The following is a 14,013-nucleotide window of genomic DNA, read 5'->3' as shown; positions in this document are numbered from 1 at the left end:
AATAATTATTAGTCTGCAGCTAGAAATTATGTAAACCTGGAATGCAAAGCCACTGCCAGATTTCTAGATTGGGCTGCGCTTAGAGTATCCTGCCTTGGCAGATTGTACTGTTAAGACTCTTTGCAACCACTTACAGTTGAAGTCAGAAGTTTACATATACCTCAGCCAAATACATTTACACTCAGTTTTTCACAATTCCTGACATTTAATCCTAGTAACAATTCCCTGTTTTAGGACAGTTAGGATTACCACTTTTTATTTTAAGAATGTGAAATGTCAGAATAATGGTAGAAAGACTGATTTATTTAAGCTTTCATTTCTTTCATCAAATTCCCAGTGGGTCAGAAGTTTACATACACTCAATTAGTATTTGGTAGCATTGCCTTTAAATTGTTTAACTTGGGTCAAACATTTCGGGTAGCCCTCCACAAGCTTCCCACAATAAATTGGGTGAATTTTGGCCCATTCCTCCTGACAGAGCTTGTGTAACTGAGTCAGGTTTGTAAGCCTCCTTGCTCGCACATGCTTTTTCAGTTCTGCCCACAAATTTTCACAAATGATGGCCACTCCAATACCTTGACTTTGCCATTTTGCCACAACTTTGGAAGTATGCTTGGGTCATTGTCCATTTAAAGACCCATTTGCGACCAAGCTTTAACTTTAACTGATGTCTTGAGATGTTGCATCAATATATCCATGTCAGTTTCCTTTCTCATGATGCCATTTATTTTGTGAAGTGCACCAGACCCTCCTGCAGCAAAGCACCCCCACAACATGATGCTGCCACCCCCGTGCTTCACGGTTGGGATGATGTTCTTCGGCTTGAAAGCCTCCCCCTTTTTCCTCCAAACATAACGATGGTCATTGTGGCGAAACAGATCTATTTTTGTTTTATCAGACCAGAGGACATTTCTCCAAAATGTAAGATCTTTGTCCCCTTGTGCAGTTGCAAAGCGTAGTCTGGCTTTCTATGGTGGTTTTGGAGCAGTGGCTTCTTCCTTGCTGAGCGGCCTTGCAGGTTATGTCGATATAAAACTTGTTTTACTGTGGATATAACACACTAAAATAACACATTCTAGATCTGAATGTATGAAATATTCTTAAATACTTTTTCTTTACATAGTTGAATGTGCTGACAACAAAATCACACAAGAATTATCAATGGAAATCAAACTTATCAACCCATGGAAGTCTGGATTTGGAGTCACACTCAAAATGAAAGTGGAAAACCACACTACAGGCTGATCCAACTTTGATGTAATGTTCTTAAAACAAGTCAAATTGAGGCTCAGTAGTGTGTGTGGCCTCCACGTGCCTGTATGACCTCCCTACAACACCTGGGCATGCTCCTGATGAGGTGGCAGATGGTCTCCTGAGGGATCTCCTCCCAGACCTGGACTAAAGCATCCGCCAACTCCTGGACAGTCTGTGGTGCAACAGATGGTGGATGGAGCGAGACATGATGTCCCAGATGTGCTCAATTGGATTCAGGTCTGGGGAACGGGTGGGCCAGTCTATAGCATCAATGCCTTCCTCTTGCAGGAACTGCTGGCACACTCCAGCCACATGAGGTCTAGCATTGTCTTGCATTAGGAGGAACCCAGGGCCAACCGCACCAGCATATGGTCTCACAAGGGGTCTGAGGATCTCATCTCGGTACCTAATGGCAGTCAGGCTACCTCTGGCGAGCACATGGAGGGCTGTGCGGCCCCCCTAAGAAATGTCACCCCATACCATGACTGACCCACCGCCAAACCGGTCATGCTGGAAGATGTTGCAGGCTGCAGAACGTTCTCCACGGCGTCTCCAGACTCTGTCACGTCTGTCACATGTGCTCAGTGTGAACCTGCTTTCATCTGTGAAGAGCACAGGACGCCAGTGGCGAATTTGCCAGTCTTGGTGTTCTCTGGCAAATGCCAAACGTCCTGCACAGTGTTGGGCTGTAAGCCCAACCCCCACCTGTGGATGTCGGGCCCTCATACCACCCTCATGGAGTCTGTTTCGGACCGTTTGAGCAGACACATGCACATTTGTGGCCTGCTGGAGGTCATTTTGCAGGGCTCTGGCAGTGCTCCACCTGCTCCTCCTTGCACAAAGACGGAGGTAGCGGTCCTGCGGCTGGGTTGTTGCCCTCCTACGGCCTCCTCAACGTCTCCTGATGTACTGGCCTGTCTCCTGGTAGCGCCTCCATGCTCAGATGTTAATGCGAGTGTAGCGAAATGCTTGTGCTTCTAGTTCCGACAATGCAGTAATAACCAAAGAGTAATCTAACCTAACAATACCACAACTACTACCTTATATACACAAGTGTAAAGGGATAAAGAATATGTACATGAAGATAATGAATGAGTGATGGTACAGAACGGCATAGGCAAGATGCAGTAGATGGTATTGAGTACAGTGTATACATACATCTTTTCTCTTTTCGATTTTTAATTTGTTTATACCTTCCGGTAACCTGCCTCACCCAATGTGATACGGAATCGCTATTATTTTTAATTTTTAGAACACACTCAAGAACCTCCAGAAGCTAACCAGCTAACTAGCTACAAGCTATTTAGTCATTGTTAGTTTTTTAACCTGGATAACACTCACCAATCCAGCTTCCCTGCCCCCTGGACACTGATCACTTGGCTACATAGCTGATGCACGCTGGACTGTCCATTAATCACGGTACTCCATTCTGCTTGTTTATGTTTTATCTGTCGGCCCCGTTGCTTAGTCAACGCCATTTTACCTGCTGTTGTTGTGCTAGCTGATTAGCTGTTGTTGTCTCACCTACTGTTTTAGCTAGCTTTCCCAATTCAACACCTGTGATTACTGTATGCCTCGCTGTATGTCTCTCTCAAATGTCAATATGCCTTGTATACTGTTGTTCAGGTTAGTTATCATTGTTTTAGTTCACTATGGAGCCCCTAGTTCCACTCTTCATACCCCTGATACCTCCTTTGTCCCACATCCCACACATGCGGTGACCTCACCCATTACAACCAGCATGTCCAGAGATACAACCTCTCTCATCATCACCCAGTGCCTGGGCTTACCTCCGCTGTACCCGCACCCCACCATACCCCTGTCTGCGCATTATGCCCTGAATATATTCTACCATGCCCAGAAACCTGCTCCTCTTATTCTCTGTCCCCAATGCTCTATAAGTACCTAGGTGTCTGGCTAGACTGTAAACTCTCCTTCCAGACTAATATCAAACATCTCCAATCGAAAATCAAATCAAGAGTCGGCTTTCTATTCCGCAACAAAGCCTCCTTCACTCACGCCGCCAAACTTACCCTAGTAAAACTGACTATCCTACTGATCCTCGACTTCGGCGATGTCATCTACAAAATTGCTTCCAACACTCTACTCAGCAAACTGGATGCAGTTTACCACAGTGCCATCCGTTTTGTCACTAAAGCACCTTATACCACCCACCACTGCGACTTGTATGCTCTAGTCGGCTGGCCCTCGCTACATATTCGTCGCCAGACCCACTGGCTCCAGGTCATCTACAAGTCCATGCTAGGTAAAGCTCCGCCTTATCTCAGTTCACTGGTCACGATGGCAACACCCATCCGTAGCACGCGCTCCAGCAGGTGTATCTCACTGATCATCCCTAAAGCCAACACCTCATTTGGCCGCCTTTCGTTCCAGTTCTCTGCTGCCTGTGACTGGAACGAATTGCAAAAATCCCTGAAGTTGGAGACTTTTATCTCCCTCACCAACTTCAAACATCTGCTATCTGAGCAGCTAACCGATCGCTTCAGCTGTACATAGTCTATTGGTAAATTGCCCACCCATTTTCACCTACCTCATCCCCATTCTGTTTTTATTTATTTACTTTTCTGCTCTTTTGCACACCAATATCTCTACCTGTACATGACCATCTGATCATTTATCACTCCAGTGTTAATCTGCAAAATTGTAATTATTCGCCTACCTCCTCATGCCTTTTGCACACAATGTATATAGACTCCCCTTTTTTTCTACTGTGTTATTGACTTGTTAATTGTTTACTCTGTGTAACTCTATGTTGTCTGTTCACACTGCTATGCTTTATCTTGGCCAGGTCGCAGTTGCAAATGAGAACTTGTTCTCAACTAGCTTACCTGGTTAAATAAAGGTGAAATAAAAAATAAAAATAAATAAATAAATATGAGATGAGTAATGTAGTGTATATAAACATAAGTGGCATAGTTTAAAGTGGCTAGTGATACATGTATTACATAAAGATGGCAAGATGCAGTAGATGATATAGAGTACAGTCTATACATATTAGATGAGTAATGTCGGGTATGTAAACATTACATTAAGTGTCATTGTTTAAAGTGGCTAGTGATACATTTTTACATCAATTTCCATTATTAAAGTGGCTGGAGTTGAGTCAGTATGTTGGCAGCAGCCACTCAATATTAGTGGTGGCTGTTTAACAGTCTGATGGCCTTGAGATAGAAGCTGTTTTTCAGTCTCTCGGTCCCAGCTTTGATGCACCTGTACTGACCTCGCCTTCTGGATGATAGCGGGGTGAACAGGCAATGGCTCGGGTGGTTGTTGTCCTTGATGATCTCTATGGCCTTTCTGTGACATCGGGTGGTGTAGGTGTCCTGGAGGGCAGGTAGTTTGCCCCTGGTGATGCGTTGTGCAGACCTCACTACCGTCTGGAGAGCCTTACTGTTGTGGGCGGAGCAGTTGCCGTACCAGGCGGTGATACAGCCCGACAGGATGCTCTCGATTGTGCATCTGTAGAAGTTTGTGAGTGCTTTTGGTGACAAGCCGAATTTCTTCAGCCTCCTTCTTCACAACGCTGTCTGTGTGGGTGGACCAATTCAGTTTGTCCGTGATGTGTACGCCGAGGAACTTGAAACTTACTACCCTCTCCACTACTGTCCCGTCGATGTGGATAGGGGGGTGCTCCCTCTGCTGTTTCCTGAAGTCCACAATCATCTCCTTTGTTTTGTTGACGTTGAGTGTGAGGTTATTTTCCACAAGGTCCTTTGCTGTTGTTCTAGGATTGATTTGCACTTTTCGCACCAAAGTACGTTCATCTCTAGGAGACGCGTCTCCTTCCTGAGCGTACTATTGCTTGTACAGATGAACGTGGTACCTTCAGGCTTTTGAAAATTTGTCCCAAGGATGAACCAGACTTGTGGAGGTCCTCAAAAAAAACTGAGGTCTTGGCTGATTTCTTTTGATTTTCCCTTGATGTCAAGCAAAGAGGCACTGAGTTTGAAGGTAGGCCTTGATAAACATCCACAGGTACACCTCCAATTGACTCAAATGATGTCAGTTAGCCTATCAGAAGCTTCTAAAGCCATGACATAATTTTCTGGAATTTTACAAGCTGTTTAAAGGCACAGTCAACTTAGTGTATGTAAACGTCTGACCCACTGGAATTGTGATACAGTGAATTATAAATTAAATAATCTGTCTGTAAACAATTGTTGAAAAAATTACTTGTGTCATGCACAAAGTAGATGTCCTAACCGACTTGCTAAAACTATAGTTTGTTAACAAGAAATTTGTGGAGTGGTTGAAAAACGAGTTTTAATGACTCCAACCTAAGTGTATGTAAACTTCCGATTTCAACTGTACCTATATGAGAGTGGATTCTTGGCCCTCACTAGCATGACAGGCACAGAATGTGTGTTGAAAATTATTTAAGACTGAGACTCTCCAATACAACCCAATTTTGCAGAGTTATGTGCATCCTTTCAAGCACACCCTTCTCAACCTGTGGCGAGTTATTCACAATTTTCAATGAACAAATAAAGTTTTATATGTAAGATGGCTAAATAAAGAGCAAAATTATTGATTATTATATTATTATTATTTGTGCCCTGGTCCTAAAAGGGCTCTTTGTCACTTCTCGCGAGCCGGGTTGTGACAAACTCACTCATTTTTATGTTCAATAAACGTATCGTATAGTGTGTCTGTGGCAGGCTTACAATGATGGTAAAAAAACAACATTTGAGAGTGCTCTGACCCTGGTGCTAGAGGGGTCATGCAGCTGGAGGTTGAATGTTTGAAGGGGTACGGGACTATAAAAAGTTTGGGAACCACTGATCTAGGAGACATAAGAAAGCTCAGGAAATATATATATATTTTTTGACAAATATTACCTACATGCTTCCATTTATTTGTATTGGTTACCTTCAGACGAGTCCCGTGACACCTGGAGAACACCATCAGAGAACAGCATCGTGATTGTGAGAGTGTCCCCTTTCCATAGTGGGGTCATATTAGTTTGAAGCCCAAACGGTTTGGACGCTACAGACAGAAGTTGGAACATTAGCATTAGCAACTTCAGACAAGTCCCGTGGAGCTTGTGGGGGTTCATAGAGCAAAACAGAGGACACCATCTTGTTCGTGAGAGTCTTATCTTTCCATAGAGTGGTCAAACCATTCAGATGCTACAGACATTTCCGTGAGAAGACTGAAATGTAGCTCGGCCACCTTCCTCCGCAGATTACGGAAGGCCAAAATTATGTGGATTTTTTTATTCAATTACTTAGATTGACCCATGGGTGCGTCAATAGACTCTTAAGGATTAATGGGCACCTGACTTGTAAACCTAATTACCACAGTCATATACCAAAAAACTATGCAATGAATATTCATACATACCCTGTCTGGTGAATTATCGCAAATAACCATAAACCAAAATGATTTGCTTTGAACAACAACAAAAAATATCTTCATGTTTTCCTCAATTTTTACTTCATCATCTCCATTAATTTCCTTCGAACAACGGGTGTGTTACAACTTCTAATGATGGTGAGTGGAGGAGTCAGGCGCAGAGAGCAGGTAATTCAGTACGTGGATATTTTATTCCATAGACTGTGATTCCACGACATGCAAAACACCAGGGCGCATGAAACAACCCGTCCCAAAAATACACCGGACTAAAAACTGTCTGGAAAAATACTGATAACACTCATACATAGATAACAGAAAACAAACCCGCACAAATACCCAGCGGGCCGAGTGCCCTTAAATAGCCTACAAACAAAACCTAACTCAAAACAGGTGTACCCAATTAAACCCAATAAACAGAAACAAACGGAAAGGGAATCAATGGCAGCTAATAGGCCTGCGAGCGCCACCCGAACAGGAAGAGGCACCATCTTCAGGGAGATTCGTGACAGGGTGTTTTTTCTCACCACCAAGCTACAGAGAAATGAATTAGTCTCAAAAAGAATAACAAACTAAAAACTGTGAAGACAAGTAGGGTCTTTTCCATTACTTATGAGTATGAACTTATAATTAATTTAGGCCATTAACATAATGCTTTTTCTGTATAAAGATGATCTCTAAATAATCAATTGAACTTATATTTTAATTCAACATACACAGTGTGGCATTTCCCTCCTGACAGTCTTATATGAAAATATTGGCTATCATGTAGCTATTTACACTGGTGTCATATTGAACCTGTAGAATCAGCATATCTCTGGCCACATTAGCAAATCTCTGGCCACATTAAATCCCCTTACTGCCCGTGTGTAAGCTAAGCATAGAGAAGCCACCGTGAAAGCACCTTATTAGTCCAGTTACAATAGTTATTTCTAACTTCCATTGCATGACAGAAAATATTCTCAAAAACATCTGTCCGGTTGGGTTTGTTTATGGCATGCTACTCTCGATGGCCCCTGGACTAAATTTGTGTAGTATAAAGACAATAGGGTGCCAATTGGAACACAGCCTGTGAATTTTAGTTCACTCTTAATGTTGGTCTGTCTGATTGCCTTTTCAAGACATACATTTGGGGAGGATCAATATCAGTGGATGGATAAACATTCCAAACAAACAAACAAAAGAGAATGCTTTGAATCATCAGCATTCTGTTAATTCCAGCGGTGTCTTCCACCCTTACCCCGTGTACAGTAGGCTAGCTAGGCCTACCTCTCGACTTCAAATATATGCTTTACTTATTAGGAGGGATGCGCTGTGCAAAGCTGATTGCTTGCTTCTCTTCTTGCCAGGGATTCATAGCCACTTGCATATCAAACGCTTTTGAGCGATGAAGAAATTATAGTTTGTACACATCCCAATATTACCTTTAGGAACTAATAATTCACGCCCCACTACTATCTTTAGTCAAAATGGATGAATATAAAAATTGGAGCTGAAATTTTCATCCATTAGATTTTCTCTTGGCTCTTAATCCAAGCAGAGAGAGATCCAGAGCTAGACTTATTAATTAATGGCACCCACTCCTTACAGAGGCAGAGGTGACTCTCCAGCTAGCTAGCCTTTTGACTGGGATACATGAAAGCCAGCCAGAGCTGCTGTGAATGATACACTGCTCTCTGTACAAGCCAGCATCCCGGAAAGGTAATCAGAAGGTCGTTCCAGCTATCTCCTACTACTGTATGCAGTGCAGTTATTGAGGGTGGCAATGGCAATGTGCTCTGTCTGCAGCAACAGAAGATACCTATTTCAATTCTAATTATCATGTGGAGTGTAACCAGCACCAGTGTGCAATAAATGGTATACCCAGATCACTTATTACAACTACACCGTAATTTATTCTACAGAGGTTTCATCCCACAGACAGTATTTAACATAACACGGACCGATCTCCAAAGCTTACATGTGTGTCTCTAATGAAGGGCATTTTTACCTGCTTCCTGCATGTATTAAAATGGACTTACAATTCTCCGGTCGCAAAATGGCACTGGCAGATTGCGTTCAGAGCCCTTCAATAGCTGTAGCTAAACAAGGTTTAAATCAAGGTTGTTAGAATAAAATGGCACAGGGGGATATTTTTTTGCAGAGCTGAGATGCTCAAGCACCATGTTGGATTACACACTGTGTAAGTCGCCTGCACAGAGGCATGCTGCGAAGGGAAAGTGTGTGCTTCTTGCTTGGTTTGTTGTTGGGTAGTCGGAGAGAATTCCATACATTTTGTAAACTTCTGCAAAACAAATTGCCAAGATCTTTGGGATGAGGAGCCTGTACTTTCAGTGTACAATGGACCACTGTACAATGGAGCAGGTAAGTCCCTTGCAGTGATAAAAGCCAAAAAGGTAAGTAAAAGTAGCAAAATGACTGCAGTGCTAAGGGGCTGTTTACTCCTTGTACAAAGACCTGTCAATCCACAGTGTTTATACCCCAGACACATACTCCCTTTCATCTTATGATTTAGACATTTTGTACCAAACAGCAGTTAGGAAGACAATTAACTAGGCCCATCACTGGAGGGAGCGGATGCACAGGTCTCAGTTAGTACACTTTTTCCCCCCACCGTTCCTCAGAAAATGGTACGTGACTAATTTTCCCAAACATTCCTCCTATTTGATCCATCAAACACTCTCTGTGAACCTCAGTAGAGCCAACAGTCGTGATGGAAGGCTGCTTCTTATCTTGAAAAAACAGTGCCCTCTAAAACAATAATTGTTTCAATGTTGATAGTGTCAAATGATATGTTTGAATCAATGTCATTGTTTTAACATCATACCATCAACCTAAATAAAGAGGTATATTGAAACAAAATGTGAAACCACAGGCAAAAGATTTCTACCTGAACAGTGACTCCTACTGGTATAAGTGGAGAAATGCACCTCAGTGAGAAGAAGTCTTCTACCCAGATGCCTACTGCTATGAACCATGCTTAGCTTAATAAATAAATTGTGGTCGATTCAGCTGAGCTATCATTAAGCTGAGCTATCTACTCAGTTGGACACTGATCAGCTTCCATACTCATTTGCGTAGACTACCTAAGTAACAGAATAGTTGAAAGTAACTCCTCTAACTCTTCCTATACAAGCTGTATGTGAAAGTAAAGTGAGGTTGGGTTTATGTAAGCTACATTGACATCTGGTTTGCCCAAAGGACATCCATGATTGATCGGATCTTTAGAAGTTTAGAAGTAGTTACAATTAGCCCTTTAAATAGGATGCCAAATTCATGATATTAATCAAAAAAACTACAGTCTTTTATTATCTGTATACGGTATTCATACAGTATACAGTGCATTCGGGAAAGTATTCAGACCCCTTGACTTTTTGTTGTTATGTTACAGCCTTATTCTAAAATGGATTAAATATTTTTTTTCCTTATCAATCTACACAAAATGCCCCATTATGACTAAGTGAAAACAGCTTTTTAGAAATTATTGAAAAATGTTAAACAGAAATACCTTATTTACATAAGTATTCAGACCTTTTGCTATTAGACTCGAAATTCAGCTCAGCTGCATCCAGTTCTTTCATGGCCTGCATACTAACCAGACATGTCACGCATTGAGCCTGTTTGGAATGCTCTGGATCAACAGTTACGACAGCGTGTTCCAGTTCCCACCAATATCCAGCAACTTTGCACAGCCATAGAAGAGGAATGGGACAACATTCCACAGGCCACAATCAACAGCCTGATTAACTGCCTGTCGAGCTGATGGTGGTCACACCAGATACTGACTGGTTTTCTGTTCCATGCCACTACCTTTGTTTTAAAGGTATCTGTGACCAACAGATGCATATCTGTATTGCCAGTTATTTGAAATCCATAGATTAGGGCCTAATGCATTTATTTCAATTGACTGATTTTCTTATATGAACTGTAACTCAGTAAAATCTTTGAAATTGTTGCATGTTGCATTTATATTTTTGTTCAGTGTATATTATCTGGTATGTAAATTGCCTTTATCACCATATATGCTCTAACCACATTTGAAAAAAACTTTCTCATTTCACTATTTAGTAGAGTATATTGACTCAATTATCAGATTTTCAGTTGGTCATAGCAGCAGACATGAACGTAATTATCAACCCATGTGTAGATAGAGCCAAACCAAGCATAAGCAGCTCATAAACAACAGCTTCCAAGGCCCTCCAACGTCTGATCTCAGACCTTAGCCTGGTGGATCTTTGAAGACTTAAACATTGATCTGTTAAAGAGTACTTTCTTTTCCCATAGACATCAGTCTCACTCAAGGATTGATTATATTTAGTCCTCTCAGTCACTATGTCTTTTATTACAGAGCACTCAGATCCTCAATTCTAGCTTGTCAGATCACCACGCAAATGGTGCTGTATTGTTGACTTCTGCTCCCAAACCCAGAGAACCTCATAGAAAATTCAATATATCTCTGCTCCAGAACGAAGACTTTTGTGCTCAGTTCAGATCCAAAATGCAAGAGTTTATTTCCTTCAATATTGATCCAGCAGATGATATGAGAATTGTCTGGGAGGCGATTAAGGGACTTATTAAAGGAAAATGCAACATCTTTTGCATCCCATCTGAATACATTTAGAATAAAGAGAATATCTGATTTAGAAAACCAATATTCTTTGCTTGAATTAGCTTAGCAATCCTTCTTCTATGATTCAAATGCACTCCAGCTCTGTCTTTTAAGAAGCAAGCTAAATTCCTTACTCAAATATCAAGTCACATTTTTAATTCAGAGGTCAAGGCAAAACCATTATTTTAATGGTAGCCGTCCATCACATCTTCTAGCCATTAAACTCTGTTTTAATGAGCAGCTGGCCTCAATATCTTTACTTCAATCTTCTCAAGGTGACATTATTACCAATCCGTTAACAATTAACTCAATATTTTTTGATTATTATGATTATCTTTTAAAATCTGAGTTTACAGCTCTATACAGAACATTTTAAGGATTTTCGTGACATTTTTGTCCTTCAGAAGCTGTCAGAGGCTGATGATCTGGGTGCCCCTATAACTATGAATGAATTACGTGTTTGAATTGAATATTATTTTCTGTATTTTGCAGTTTCACAACATAAACATTTTCAATATATTCATTCAAGAAAATTCAGGCCTTGGGAGTTTTATTGAAGACTTAGTTGACAGCTATCTGTCTAGTTTTGCATGGGAACGCAATTCAAGGGCAGAATAACGGGAATCTGTCAAATTAATTAATTTAAGAAAATCAGCAGGGTAAGATGGAATGCCTGTGGAAATGTACAGTGACATATTTGCATTTTCTAATTGACTCTACTTTTGCATATTTTTTATACTGAATATTATCAGATCTTCAACCAAAACCAAAATATTAGATAAAGGGAACCTGAATGAACAAATAACACAACAAAAACCTACTTATTTATTTGATCTCATGAACAAAGTTATGTAACACCCAATGCCCCTGTGTGAAAAGTAATTGCCCCTTCCACTCAATAACTGGTTGTGCCACCTTTAGCTGCAATGACTCCAACCAAATGCTTCCTGTAGTTATTGATCAGCCTCTCATGTTGCTGTGGAGGAATTTTGTCCCACTCTTCTATGCAGAACTGCTGTAACTCAATGACATTATTTGGGTTCTCTGGCATGAACTGCTCGTTTCAAGTCCTGCCACAACATTTAAATTGGGATTAGGTCTGGACTTTTGACTAGGCCATTCCCAAATTTCAAATGTGTTACTTTTTAGCCATATTCATGTAGACTTGATTGTATGTTTTGGATCATTGTCTTGCTGCATGACCCAGCTGTGCTTTAGCTTCAGCTCACAGAATTCTCTCATACATAGCATAATTAATGGTTTCCTCTATTAAGGTAAGTCATCCAGGTCCTGAGTAGAGGTCGACCGATTAATCGGAATGGCCGATTTCTGTATTTTTGGGCTGATTTGCCAATTTTTTTTTATACCTTTATGTAACTAGGCAAGTTAGTTAAGAACACATTCTTATTTTCAATGATGGCCTAGGAACGGTGTGTTAACTGCCTTGTTCAGGGGCAGAACAACAGATTTTCACCTTGTCAGCTCGGGTGATTCAATCTTGCAACCTTACAGTTAATTAGTCCAACGCAATAACGGCCTGCCTCTCTCTCGTTGCACTCCACAAGGAGACTGCCTGTTACACGAATGCAGTAAGCCAAGGTAAGTTGCTAGCTAGCATTAAACTTATCTTATAAAAAACAATCAATCATAATCACTAGTTAACTACACATGGTTGATGATATTAATAGATATTATCTAGCGTGTCCTGCGTTGCATATAATCTGACTGAGCATACAAGTATCTGACTGAGTGGTGGTAGGCAGAAGCAGGCACGTAAACATTTATTCAAACAGCACTTTTGTGCGTTTTGCCAGCAGCTCTTCGTGGTGCGTCAAGCATTGCGCTGTTTATGACCTCAAGCCTATCAACTCCTAAGATGAGGCTGGTGTAACTGAAGTGAAATGGCTAGCTAGTTAGTGCACGCTAACTAGAGGGACAGAAGCTATACTGTTTCACTGGCAATTTGTAATTTTTATTTTACTAGGCAAGTCAGTTAAGAACAAATTCTTATTTTCAATGATGGCCTAGGAACAGTGGGTTAACTGCCTGTTCAGGGGCAGAACGACAGATTTTTACCTTGTCAGCTCTGGGATTCGAACTTGCAACCTTTTGATTACTAGTGCAACGCTCTAACCACTAGGCTACCCTGCCGCCCTGACTAAAGTGCCTATAAGAACATCCAATAGTCAAAGGTTAATGAAATACAAATGGTATAGAGGGACATAGTCCTATAATTCCTATAAAAACTACAACCTAAAACTTCTTACCTGGGAATATTGAAGACTCATGTTAAAAGGAACCTCCAGCTTTCATATGTTCTCATGTTCTGAGCAAGGAACTGAAACGTTAGCTTTCTTATATAGCACATATTGCACTTTTACTTTCTTCTCCAACACTTTGTTTTTGCATTATTTAAACCAAATTGAGTATGTTTCATTATTTACTTGAGGCTAAATTGATTTTATTGATGTATTATATTAAGTTAAAATAAGTGTTCATTCAGTATTGTTGTAATTGTCATTATTACAAATAAAATTAAAAAATCATCCGATTAATCGGTATCGGCTTTTTTGGTCCTCCAATAATCGGTATCAGTATCGGTGTAGAAAAATCATAATCGGTCGACCTCTAGTCCTGAGGCAGCAAAGCATCCATATACTGTCACACTATCACCACCATGCTTGATCGTTGGTATGAGGTTCTTGCTGTGGAATGCAGTGTTTGGTTTTAGCCAGGCATAATGGGACCCATGTTGTCCAAAAAGTTATATTTTTTAA

The sequence above is a fragment of the Oncorhynchus masou genome, chromosome 17 (genome assembly GCF_036934945.1).
Source record: "Oncorhynchus masou masou isolate Uvic2021 chromosome 17, UVic_Omas_1.1, whole genome shotgun sequence".
Classification (NCBI taxonomy): Eukaryota; Metazoa; Chordata; class Actinopteri; order Salmoniformes; family Salmonidae; genus Oncorhynchus; species Oncorhynchus masou.
This window is presented reverse-complemented; position numbering follows the sequence as displayed.